The following is a 14,192-nucleotide window of genomic DNA, read 5'->3' as shown; positions in this document are numbered from 1 at the left end:
ATATATATATATATATATATATATATATATATATATATGCAATTATACCAAATTATTCATTATAAGTAAAATATTAAATAAAATAAGAAATATTACTATTGTAACATTTCACTGTAAAATAAATAAATCTAGTATTTCAGAAAAATAAATATTATAATCATAAGTGTTAATAATATTTCATAAATAATATTTAATAATTATATAGTTATAATTATTTTATTTTACAGTTCAACAATTTCTTCATTTTCAAATGTTGAACCATCAAACTTTTATCAACTTTCACCAGCTTTTACCATAAACTGAGCTGCTCCGAGACACTGAAGATGCTGGATAATAAGCAGATGTCAAATGTAAAATGGTGCTTTAATATGTTTATTTATAAATATCTAAAAATAAATACATTTAAATCAATTTATTTAATTGCAAATTAAGCTATATCACAATTTTGTTTTTAATTTCGATTAATAGTGCAATCCTATTTTTAAATACTTTATAAAGTAAAAAAAAAAAACTTTATCATTTTGCATAATATTTTATGATATTTTTTTTTGCTATCAAATGTTTATTAAAAGGAAAAGAACAACAAAATATTACAAGGCATTTCAAAATCACAAAAAAACGGTCAAAAGAAAATATGCGTAAATATACATATATAAATATACATAAATATGTATGCATATACACACGCATATACAGATATATATATAAATAAAATATACACACACATACATACATCCATACATATACAATATACACATATGAAGAAAAAATATAAAAATAAAATAAATAAAAATTATATAATAAAGGGGAATTACTCAAGTTCAGAAGCTCAAATTAATGAGTAAGCAAAATTAAATCAGGTAAAAAAGACATCATCTCAACCAGGCTTTCAGTGACTCAGCAACAGTGTTCCAACTACAGAGAGTCTTTTCATTCGCACCATTAACTCGAGCAGTAGACAGTTCTAGAAAAATCATATTTTAATGAAGTTTTGTTATTTTTCTTGACTTAAATTAAATCCCGTTTTAGTCAGATTAGTAAAATTGACAAAATGTAAATTAATGTAATACAATTAATGAATATAACATGACAAAATATTAGCTAAATTTAAAGGACATTTTTGTCAGTAGCATTTGTGTCCACTGGGAATTTTGTGTCAGCTGAATGATTTAACACTAATGTAGTTGTTTTCATTTGTGCAAAATTAAATATGGAGTCTAAGGCCCACAACAACTCAGTTCTGACCATCAGTCCCATACTTTAAAGGACTCCCTCCGTGCTAATAATCATTAAATGACATTAAACACAGTCCATTATACATAATGGTGTGCCAGCACCCATAAATGGGGCGGGCCAGGTTTTGGTCCACTTTGTCCAGTCCAGAAAAAGGCTGTAAAAGCGACTCGCTGTGGGCAGGATGTGTGACCGTGTGTCAGAGTGAAACTGCGAGGGCCGATGGAAGCTTCCTGAAAGTCATTGGTGGGACGGGGAGGTCAGTAGGAGCGAGGGGGTGTGAAAGTAATATAATGAAGCCGTGCTGTGCTGAGTTAGAGGGTTGCAGTTCGACATAAATCACCTTGGTGGCTAAATTGGATTTATTTGCCATTCAAAGGGCCACATAATCTTTCACACAAATGATCCGCTTTTTGGATAGATGGGAGTTTGTGCCATCATAGTGTGAAGGGAGTTTTCGACAGGCTGATTTCTCTTCCTCCTGCCGGGGGTAATCAGTGTGTAAGAATGGTCTTGTGGTGGAGATTCCTTGTGTCATTATGGGATAGTAGTGGCTCTAGTTTATCCTAAGCCACCACAGCTGCTCTGGGCTGATTTCACATGCATTCTGTGAGGAACTGCTATTGCACACAATCATCACATTGGATTAAAAGTTGTTGTGATTTTTAAGCACTCCTTTGCCAAAATCAATAGAGTAAGTCAATAGCTAACTCTGCTCTTGCCACTGTGCAGTTTTGCCTAGTGTAGCCGACTCGCTGTGCCTCACTATAGCACCTGAGCTATAGTCATGTGTCAAATTAATCCAGGAATGCTCAAACATCGCTCTTTAGTCTTGCATCTGAGTCTTTCGATTTGGATTATCTACAGGGTGGCCTGCTGTACAAAAGCCTGAAACATGCAGGTGAATGCTAAGGCCTCTACATGCTAATGTTTTGTTCTGAATGCATCTGTAATTGCTATAGTGGGCAAACTGTATTATACGGTTTCCTCTTCTTGCTCAAGTAAAGTCAAGGTAGAACAGCTCAAGAGAATCTTGCTGAGCAGGTTAAATGGACATGCTAACTGGTTAGCAATTTTGAAGGTAACTGTCACTCCCATGAGGTTTGTTATTTTTAGAGTTATGCAAGAAAGCGCTATCAACCCGATCACATGCCAGCAATGTGTTACTCAAGCATTAGTTTCTGCATTCGCGTACTTGTGTAGATGCGTTTTCATACTTGTTTGGCCCTAAGCTATCGCAGCTCACTGACTAAAACCTGGCTTACAGTCTCTTTAATTCAAATGATCATGAGCATGAGAGACCGAAGACTCAAAGAATGCAAAACAGTTTCATTTTCCAAAGCTTTCCAAAGTTTAGCGAACTTTAATTTGCAAATTCAACTAACAAATAAATAAATAAATAATTAATTAATTACTTAAAAATAACAAACAGAGAATTAAAAGGTCACAGATGGATGTTTTCAAAAAATAAATAAATACATTTTCAACTCTCAAAACTCAACTTTTCAAAACTCAAATTGGCCAGTTTTCATCGTACGGAAGCCTATTCCCTGCTATCGGTAAAAAAAGAAAACTCACAATTACTAATACTAAATTTCCAAATAAAGTCGTAGAGAAAAAGTCAATGTTTCTCGGTTTACATTTAGTCTGTACTTTTGTTTTTGGTAATCTTTTTTTAATTAGAGATTGTAATTTCTGCCATAAAATGGGAAGTTATATTTTTTATGTTTATATTTTAACACTTTTGAACATAATGCATAGTATGTCCTACAAAGATACATTCTCTATATTTGTTTTCATAGCCTTCCATTTGCACATTGTTTGGAGGACAGCATTGTGATGTGGAATATATTTTTTTATAAAATACAGAATATAAAAAATAGGGTATATACATTTAGAAATATATCAATATTTTTATAGGGCTGCAGAAACTAATGGAAAAAAAAAAAAAATATATATATATATATATATATATATGTATAATGACCCCAATTGTCCTAAACGTGAGAATGCTTAATATTACGTGCTTCAATCAAAAGCAGATCATTTTTATGTGACCTGCCCTATGATGTGCTTTGCTTGATACATGTGCTGTTTACTGTGTTTCATTTTCCTTAAAATAAACTTTTAATTATAATCTTTTAATCCAATTAATCAAATGAATGATCAGCAAATGTATCGATTATCAAAATAATTGTTAGGGTTAGGGTTAGCCCTATTGTTTTTATCTGATTCATTGAAGAAACAAATGCCAGATTAATCGATTAGCCAAATAATCGTTAGCGGTAGCCCTCATTTTTTGTTTACTGTGGCCTCATATGGTTTAGTTTGACCTCTTCAGCTCGTGAAGGCCAATTAAGAACTTTCTTCTCAGGCATGAAAAAAATGATATCTTTTATAGACCATCATTAAATCCCACAGACTTCCGACTCTAGATCCAAGCAGACTTCCTTCTGTTTGGCCACGTGCTAACGTTATTTGAGCAGCGCTTATAGCGAAGTGTCAAGGATGCAGAAACATTCTCAGCTGAAGCCAGTCCACCAATAGGCTCTTGAGAATTATTTTTAGCTCAATCGATCTACCCATAGACAGATGCAACTTTTTTCACTCGTTTGTGTAGGTGGCGGCGATAAAATGAATGTTTGGCCCAGTGTCAGGAGTGAGAATAACCACGCATTGTGATACTCAGCAAACAGAGTTAATGGTGAGTGCTCAGCGGAGCGAGCAGAGAGAGTGGGTGGCAGGTTTACAGAGGACAGAATAGAAAACTGATTAGATGACTTTCGCTTGCATTTTTGAAGGTGAATGCCTAAAGAAATGGGCAAAGTCTCCAACTTCTGTCAAATTCTGGTGCCAGAGAAGAGGAAAGATGGACCTATTTAAGGTTGCAGCTTTGTGAGTGCTGCTCATGTTCCGTCTTTCTCGTTCTCGCTCTAGTTTGCTCTGCTTCTGTCTCAGATGTTCACACACACACACACACACACACACACAGATGCGCCTGTGTCGAGGGATGAAATAAGCTGCTGTGTGCTGTAAGACAGGTGTCAGGGTGTCCTCTTCGGCAGTCATAAAAGTTAATTAAAGAAGAGGAAGGTTTATTGTGCTCGAGCACAGATGCAGGACCGCTGCTTAATAACAGTCTGTCCTGGATCTGCTGTCAAGACAAGTAGCTTGGCTGAATAATACACCTCTGTCTGTTATTTGCTGCTCTTCAAAAAAAAAAAAAAAAACTCTTAGAACGTGATATATTATTAATGAAATAACCTGTGACAGTTATCTGTGAATTTAATGAAGTATATTATTTGTTTATTTACAGATATTTATTGCATTTACTGGGACATTGAGGCTGGAATTTTTTTAACTTATGTATAGGTAAACATTTATATATATATATATAGTATATTTATAATCAAAATCAGTCAGTAGGTTAGTTGTGTATAGGTTTTTACTGCTTTACTGTATAGGTTTTTACTGTTTTACTTCATTGTTGTATGCCTGTATTTATGTAACACCGTGGTCCTGTGAGGCACGACATTTCGTTCCACTGTATGTCCCCACATGCAGCAGAATGACAATAAAGCTCAACTTGACTTGAACTTGACTTGAAATAATATGGGAACGGGAGTCAGGATGTGATAAGAGGTGAATTTGAAATCACATTGCTGCATGAGCACTATGACTCAACAGCTCTGTTCTAAAACACAGTGAACTGGCTTGCTTTTTACAGCCTACATAGGCTGCTGTCTTCTAAGGCACTGTAACCAAAATGAGGTGATTTGTGGATAGCAATTCAATGTGGTTCACAGATCACACACTGGAGACATGAGTCAATTTGATTCCAATACAGTTTGAAGCTAGCATGTTGCAAAGTTAACTTAGCAATACTAAGGAGACAAAACACACAACACACCTTGGGATAGGGCAGGGTGATGTGGCCAAAAATATTATTGCAATATTTTTGTTTCATACGAGATTGATATTTATCACATGTTAATTTACCATTAATGGGCAATGTAAAAGCAAACATGTTTTTCACGTGTTTGTTAGACCTGGAGAATTTACCTAAACTGTTCACAAATTAAACTAAAGTCTTATTTTCTCTAAATTCTGTCTTTTCCATTTTTATTTTATTTTATTTTTTTATTTTATTGTGATTTCAAAATGATATTGTTTATCGCCCAGCCCTGCATTGGGAAAAGTGTTTAGTTACTCTTTTGATCAATATTTTGTGTTTGTTAAGCAAAAATGTTGGTATTTATTATTGACATTACCTTTACCCCATCTACCATCTTGGGTATTTTTTTTCATTAAGCTTTTGTTTATTCTAGGACTACATTCTCCACAAAGAACATATGTGATGCTATCTTAGAAAGCGGTAAGATGTTTCCACCTGGATTTGTAAATACATGCCTGTAATGCCTATAATGCTTTCTAGGTAGGCAGCTCACTAACTGTTCGAACAGAGCTGATATGTCAGAGCTTGAACTTCTGAGGTAAACATTTATATATATATATATAGTATATTTATAATCAAAATCAGTCAGTAGGTTAGTTGTGTATAGGTTTTTACTGCTTTACTGTATAGGTTTTTACTGTTTTACTTCATTGTTGTATGCCGGTATTTATGTAACACCATGGTCCTGTGAGGCACGACATTTCGTTCCACTGTATGTCCCCACATGCAGCAGAATGACAATAAAGCTCAACTTGACTTGAACTTGACTTGAAATAATATGGGAACGGGAGTCAGGATGTGATAAGAGGTGAATTTGAAATCACATTGCTGCATGAGCACTATGACTCAACAGCTCTGTTCTAAAACACAGTGAACTGTCTTGCTTTTTACAGCCTACATAGGCTGCTGTCTTCTAAGGCACTGTAACCAAAATGAGGTGATTTGTGGATAGCAATTCAATGTGGTTCACAGATCACACACTGGAGACATGAGTCAATTTGATTCCAATACAGTTTGAAGCTAGCATGTTGCAAAGTTAACTTAGCAATACTAAGGAGACAAAACACACAACACACCTTGGGATAGGGCAGGGTGATGTGGCCAAAAATATTATTGCAATATTTTTGTTTCATACGAGATTGATATTTATCACATGTTAATTTACCATTAATGGGCAATGTAAAAGCAAACATGTTTTTCACGTGTTTGTTAGACCTGGAGAATTTACCTAAACTGTTCACAAATTAAACTAAAGTCTTATTTTCTCTAAATTCTGTCTTTTCCATTTTTATTTTATTTTATTTTTTTATTTTATTGTGATTTCAAAATGATATTGTTTATCGCCCAGCCCTGCATTGGGAAAAGTGTTTAGTTACTCTTTTGATCAATATTTTGTGTTTGTTAAGCAAAAATGTTGGTATTTATTATTGACATTACCTTTACCCCATCTACCATCTTGGGTATTTTTTTTCATTAAGCTTTTGTTTATTCTAGGACTACATTCTCCACAAAGAACATATGTGATGCTATCTTAGAAAGCGGTAAGATGTTTCCACCTGGATTTGTAAATACATGCCTGTAATGCCTATAATGCTTTCTAGGTAGGCAGCTCACTAACTGTTCGAACAGAGCTGATATGTCAGAGCTTGAACTTCTGATGAAATAACCAGCATAGCTGATAACCAATAAATGCAGTGACTTTTGCACTAAATTTCGTGAACGGACAAAAACCCTCTATCTTGTTGGTCATATGGTCTTTTCATCATGCTAGACTCTGACTGCATTACCATATGCATGTTAAACTCACACATGCAGACATAGAGCTCGCTTCACTGTGAGAGGCTGAAAACACCGGATCATGAGATGCTCAGGTGAACACAGTGCCGCGCTTCACTCTGAAACAATTTAATTAAATCACAGCCTTTTGAGCGTACTAAGCCAAGCAATGATGCAAACCACCACATTAGAGATCTCTTGCTGTATATTATTATGAGAAGTTTCAAAATATTTTTGGTTCATTATGATAATATGGTGGGCCAAAGTCTATATAATTAATGTGACACTCTGGACTGGATCCACCACTAACTAGAACAAATATAATGCTTAAAATAACCAACTTTAAAGCTTATACTGACAGATAAGTGGAAAATTCAGAATAACATAACCTCAGCAAACGTTTAGAGATCTCACAACGTCCCTGATTTTTTTTATGAGACAGCTCATTGTAGTTCATTGCAGATTTTTAGGGGGTTGAAAAATGAAAGATGGGGGACCGAATAGCCTGCTAAATAGGGTCTATCAGCACCTATGCATGAAACGGTGGACGTCATCACATTTTGCTTTATGTCCAGATTCAGTTTTAATTAGCAGGGCTCAGCTGCAGTGTGCTGCAGTGGATGTGAGCGAGAGAAACAAAGAAAAGAGAAAGCAAGGGAGAGAGAGGAAAGGGAGGGAGGCAGAGGGTAACAGTCCAGCAGTAAAGGATGCATTAAGCAATTAAATTTAGGGAGCGGGCGAATGAAGTGAAGCGATGATTTCTTTTTCAGTAATTGCCTGGTGATCACAAGGGAGTCAGGCATAGGAAAGAAGGCAGCAATATACTGTGCATCAGCATTTTATATTGACAGTCTTTAACACGCACATGCACACACATATACAATGCTTTTTTTTTTCTTCTAGTTGCACAGAAACAGCCTTTCTTTCTGTGTGCATCTATATACACTAATGCATCTTATATATCAACCCACGTGAATAAACACACAAACATACCTTATGCATGCATTTGACATTGTCTAATTATGTATGCATGAATATTTGATGAAGAACACAGGCATTCTCAGTTTACTGTATTAGTCAGTGTGAATGGTGGGATTATATGAACAGTGCTCAGACTGGCTCATCTATGATTTATCGGGTGGCTATGGCGGAGCTCGGCTTGCTTTCCTGCCCGCTTTCAAAGCATTTGTCTCGCCTGTCTGCGCCAGATAAGATAGAGGAAATTCTCCAGTCAGGATGCAACAAGAAGAGGGAGGAAGAGTAGGAGCGATGGAGAGGAAGGGGCCAGAGGAGAAGTGTAACCTTTTGTTTGTGGCTGGTATGAATAGTGCAGCAGGGCTGTGATTAATGCTAATGTATGCGGTTGGGTGCGGGCAAGGCCTCCTGGCCACTGATTACCTATAGTGGAAGTGTGGAGGGGGGAGAGGGAGGGTGACCTGGCTGGCCATCTTATTTCGGTTAATACGTCACAGCATGCAACACACAAAGCGTTGAAGAGGCAGAAGATAATTAAGAGCCCAGCCCATGGGGACAGGCCAGATATTGGACTGCACAAGCAGCAAAAGCAAACCAAAGCCAAATGGAAAACAATTTATTCCACCAAAAATTGTTTTTATTTATCCTCACTGAAGTACTGAAGAAAAACAGTTTCAGTGCAAATCTGTTGGCGATTTCTAGGCGAATTTCGCTCACTTTTGGACATAAAGAAATGCATAGCAGTTTATTAAATGTCAGGACCACATAACCAACAGAATACGACTTGATTTGTCTTGTTAATATTTGCAAACACATCTGGCTGCGGAATAAGTTGTAAGTTATAAATGTGCCATATATGGTGTTTCTGCAGTGGCAGAAATGTATGGGTCATTCTTCAACTAGAGTGTTTGATAATAATTAATAACAGTTAATAGTTAATAATAAAATGTAAAATTGTTAATAATTAAATGTATTTCTATGCCTTTAAAATTGGTTTAATATATTGTATTCAGTTAAATGTAAGCATGTTTTTATTTATTTGAATCAAGTAATGGTGCTTATACTTATAAGCACTGTTACTAAATACTTATGTCTGTAACAGTGCGTAACAAATGAGCAAATTAGCACAAGGCCAGACTTTTCTAAAATATGGCTTGCCATGTTCAAATTTTATGTTTAGATAAGACTACATTCATCAAAATTGTATTAAATATGTGAAATTCACAGGTGTAAAGCATAAAACCATACTGTAGTAAAATGTGACATGAAATTTAGCTAAACTTATGAACATTAATAAGAATGAATCATGTACCTGTCAGATGAACCATTACTTGTAATTACCTTTACACACTAAAAGTAGTCTGAATAAAATTCCCCTTTTCTTCAAGAGGCAACATCATTGTTGTAACACCACAGACATAAAACTGGGGAGACACAACTTTTTCTTAAAATGTAATAAAATATGTATTTTTTAGTTGTACATGTTACATAAAAACTATATTCACAATATAACCACATCCCAGGATACCTCTTTGAGGTATAGCGAGAATATGGAGATTGTGTTCATCAAACTCAAATATGCATTTTTAAATAAAATTGTAGCTATTACCAGTGCATGGATTGGTTTTCACCCTACAGAATACAAATATACAAACATGTCATGGTCTTTATAAGTTTTTTTCAACTGTTGTGGGGAAAGAAAAAACATTGCCACAGCAAATGAAGAATGACCCCTATAAGTAAAAATCGCTTCAGAGCTAGTGAAACAACAACCATAAACACCATAAAAACGTCATTAATAAACCACAGACAGCTATTTTGTTTTTTACAATGACATTGAAAGCAAACTTGTTTTTGCACACCAACCTCCACACCAATAGGTGTCAGTATTAGGGCTGTCAAAAAAAATCGAATTTCGAATATTCGTCGAATTTAAAATAAAAATCCACATTCGAATGCAAAAACGTTGCATTCGAATTTTAGGTGTGCGTTAAGGAGTCAGCCTTATCAGTGGATAAGCGATGCGATGACGATGTAAGTGTCATTGCATTTTAATGTTTTTGTTAACCTATCCAGTTGAAGTCACTAGATGCGGCGCTGCTGCATTGTTAATTACAAATATTGCAGGAAAAGAGAACATCAATGCAGAGAAGATCTTGTTTACGTCAAAACTGAAACCAAGCCGTTCACACAGAACACATATTTCGCACATTTTCTAGAGGGACATCTATCACCGTTGCACTCGCGTCTCACACAAAAGAGACGCATGTTTAGATAGAAAGCCATGTAAAATTAATGCAAGTTCAACTTTGAAAAAACATATCTCGAGATTTTATGGTGGGTTTTTTCCCCATCCCACTGCAACTCGTGTTTTTAAACGAAAAATGTACTCTGTGTGATTGGTGTTCGGCCCTTTGTATTAAACTATGCATATATACATGATGCTGTTTTGTTTATAGTTGTTTAAAAAACTTAATTATAATTGGTTGATAAACCTTATTTTAAACATTATGTACTTTTTTCACAGATAGTCGTGTTACCTGATGCTTTGAATAAACGTGCATTAGTAATATTTTGCTCGATGCGCCCTCTTGTGGCCTCAGGAGAGAATCCAAAAGCTTTTCTTCACCCTAACTGAAATTATGTATTTTAAATTCGAATATAATTCGAATTTTGATAATATTTAAGTAAAAATTTCGAATTTAGTTTTTCAGCCATTTTGACAGCCCTAGTCAGTATAAGTCCAAGACCACTGTCGTAATGGTTGTTTAAGTAGGCAAATTAGTGCTAGTGAAACTAAATAATTCATTAAAATCATAAAAAATAAACCACATAAATTAAAAAAAAAGTTTAATAATATTTAAAAGCCAATCTTAATTGAGATGTCCATGTTAAGCTGACTGACTTGGTCAGTTCACAGCCTTAACGTGAACACCACATCATGTCATTGTATTCCAGTGATTAAAACAAACAAATGCAGCTTTATTAAATTAAGCTGAAGGCCATGGAGTCTTTACTGCTGATTATTGTTTCATGAAATGCTCAGGGAGATTTAGTTTCTGTTGATGTGTGCGAAAGATAAGTGGGAGTATAAATGGGAAGCTTTGGTTCGTATTTTAGACCTCCATGATTTATTTCAGAGAAGAGGCTGGACTTTGGAAGGTAGGCCGTACTGTGCCATATTTTTGGCCACATTGAGCCAATAAAGACCAAATTTACACTGCGCATGTGCTGTGTGTTCCCATCTATGGGGAAATGCTAGAGGTCATAGAAAAAAGCATGCTCATACTGCATTGAGAAGGCCTAACCTCTCCGCCATCAGCCTGTGTGACCTTTGCCCCCCTACAGAACAGCTCTCAGGGTCACATTAATGCATTCATTAATGCATTTCCATGAACTTATTGCAAACCAATTGGCGAATGGCGAACAGACCGGAGACCCACACAACCCCAGAGAAAAGGAGAAAGGGGAAGAGAGTGACAGAGATAGATTGTGCTCCCCTCCCCATTTGTGAGATGGAGCAGTAAAGTGCTGTCTGGCAGACGAAGAGCTCGTTTGGTGGAGTGTGCCACTGGGGAGCGTGAGGCTGGGGCTATGAACTTAATGAAGTTTGACTAAACTCATCAGCGTCTGAGTATCAGGATCTCAGAGACTGAGAAAGCAGATGCGGAGGGGGAAGAAAAGCAGAAATTTCCAAAGGAAGCGGCTCACTTAGAGGTCATTACTGTTTGTTCTACAGGAAGTCCCATGTGAATGGAGAAGGGGTAACAGAAAGAGTAGGGTTGGGGGGTTGCAACCCACCTGCTTTGTTCCCCTTCACTTTTATCATGTTTTTTATCTTTTAGTGAGGAGAAAGAAACTCCAAACTCGACTTGACTTTAAAAAAGGCAGGAATTTAGTGTACTACTGGTAATTGTGATGGTTCTAAAGAATGCTGCATACATACATACATAAATGACCACAAGTACAAGTCGACAACTCTGAAATATTAGAATTTTAGAGGGTGATTTTTCATTTTTAATGTATTGGACTTGAAATGCCATTCATGTTGCGTAGTAGTTATGAAGAAACTCAACTGTAAAGCAAGTAGCAGTTGTAAAGCTGCTGCCATTTTGGTTGTTTCAATACAATTTTTCATACAATTTTGACTTTACAACTTAAAACAAAAATATTTTGTTCATTGCACAAATTTTTTACCACAAGAATAGAGCAAGTCAGTTTAAACAAATGTTTTATTGAACACACTGGCAACACAATAAGGTCCTATTAGTTAATCCATTAAACAATTGACTTGTTGCAGTATTTATTATTCTTTGTAATCGTTAGTTAACTAAAATACATCTGTTCGTTGTTAGTTCAGGTCCATCAGGCTAAATAATATTAAGACATAAATAGACACAAATTTTGATTTAACTGATGTATTAATAAATGTTAAAATTAACAATGATAAATTGTTAGTTAATGTTAACTAATGCAGTTATCTAATGTTAACAAATAAAACCTTATTGTAAAATGTTACCAACAAACTTGATCATCTGAAATTCTTGGAAACAGTCTATTGGAAGCATAAGTTAATTAATTAAACCCCTGTAAAAACTAAATGTATCAAAGAAACTCTATGAATCTCCTAAAGTTAACTAGATAACAGTATTGCATGTTAGCATGTTATTGTTTTACAAAGCATGCTGGGAACCAGAAATCCACTGTCCAGTTTAGCTGTCAACCAAAATGATTTATGATTATGAAAATGATAATAAAAATATTTAAGTGAACTGAACATAATGGAAATGAGGATAAATGCTCAAGAATTATTCTGTATTAGCTCATTTTAATTAAGTAAATCGAACAAGCAGCAACAAGGAATGATGAGTTCTGCAAAGGTGTGTGTGTTTTAGACTGCCAGTTTTGTGTGTGTGTGTGTGTGTGTGTGTGTTAAGCAATTGCGGTGCGGAATGAATGATGGAAACATACATTTTGAATGAGGCCAAAAGTGTAAAAAAGTGTTGTGTAAAAAACACAAAAGCGCATAAGAACTAAATTACAAATAAGAAGTCTGTCAGTTAAAAAGTCACTAAATCAAACTTGTTTTGTACATATTGTACTACTGGCACTCGATCAGTCAAAGACATATTCAGACTCTGTACTATATCTTTTAATACAGTTTCAAGGATTTCTGGAATGCACATTAGACAAATACTACATTATTGGAGAGACATGACCATAATGTGAAGTATAGTACTTCAAATTGTGTTTGGTCTTTTATCATTTTTGTTCAATGACAATCTGCCTTTGGAATATGTGTGCTGGTACTGTGTCTATCAATAATATAGACAGTGTCAGCACACATATTCCACAAGAACATAGTCTTTGAACAAAAACTGATCAAACGCTCTTTGCATAGCTGAGAGCTAAAGCACATGCTTAGGACCATCTAGAGCCATCAAACACAATTCAGAATACATTCTGCTCACATAATAGGTCGTCCTTGTGGTGGGCTGAAAAAGTGTCATTCAGCATTTCTAAGATAAACTCTCTAAAAATCAAAGGCTTTGTCAAAGCGCATTGCTGATGTAGATCCATTCATTAAAACGTATTCACAACCAGCTTTAACATACCTGTCAGTTTAGCTTGCGTTCTCTATAGCACTTTAACATAACTAAGTGGAAACTTGGTTAAAGTCAACATGAAATCAGAATGGACCCTTTTTACATTTTTTCACACACGTTCCTCGTCTTATTGTGAGTGTTTGGCTTGTGAAATACTATAACTTGCTCTTCATCTGATATATCACAAAGTGAGGAACATTTGATCATTTTATCAAGAGTCACAGCAAATGCTGTCTGTAAGTATAAATTAAATTAGTACAATATAGGAACATACAACTGATGTCACCTAGGCCGCATGGGCCATTGGATAATGTTGACCAATATTTAAGCATAATTTTAGCAAACTCATATTCAGTCTGGCTTCATTTTGGTATGCAATGCCAATGTTTCACAAAACGATTAATTGCTGCCCATATTTTCTTGTGTACATCACATTGTGGAAGCAAAATGGGTTTGAAAGGCAATTCATATTATTATTCATATTATTTAAGATTTATGTCCATTTAAGATTTATGTATATGAATTGCATATAAAATTTGGTCCCACTTTATATTAAGTGGCCCTAATATCTGTGTACTTACATAGTAACTAGATGTGTACGTAGTATGTAACCACAGTGTAAGTACACATTGGTACATAGTATCTAC

Source organism: Sinocyclocheilus anshuiensis, unplaced genomic scaffold (assembly GCF_001515605.1).
Source record: "Sinocyclocheilus anshuiensis isolate Anshui unplaced genomic scaffold, SAMN03320099.WGS_v1.1 scaffold256, whole genome shotgun sequence".
NCBI lineage: Eukaryota > Metazoa > Chordata > Actinopteri > Cypriniformes > Cyprinidae > Sinocyclocheilus > Sinocyclocheilus anshuiensis.
This window is presented reverse-complemented; position numbering follows the sequence as displayed.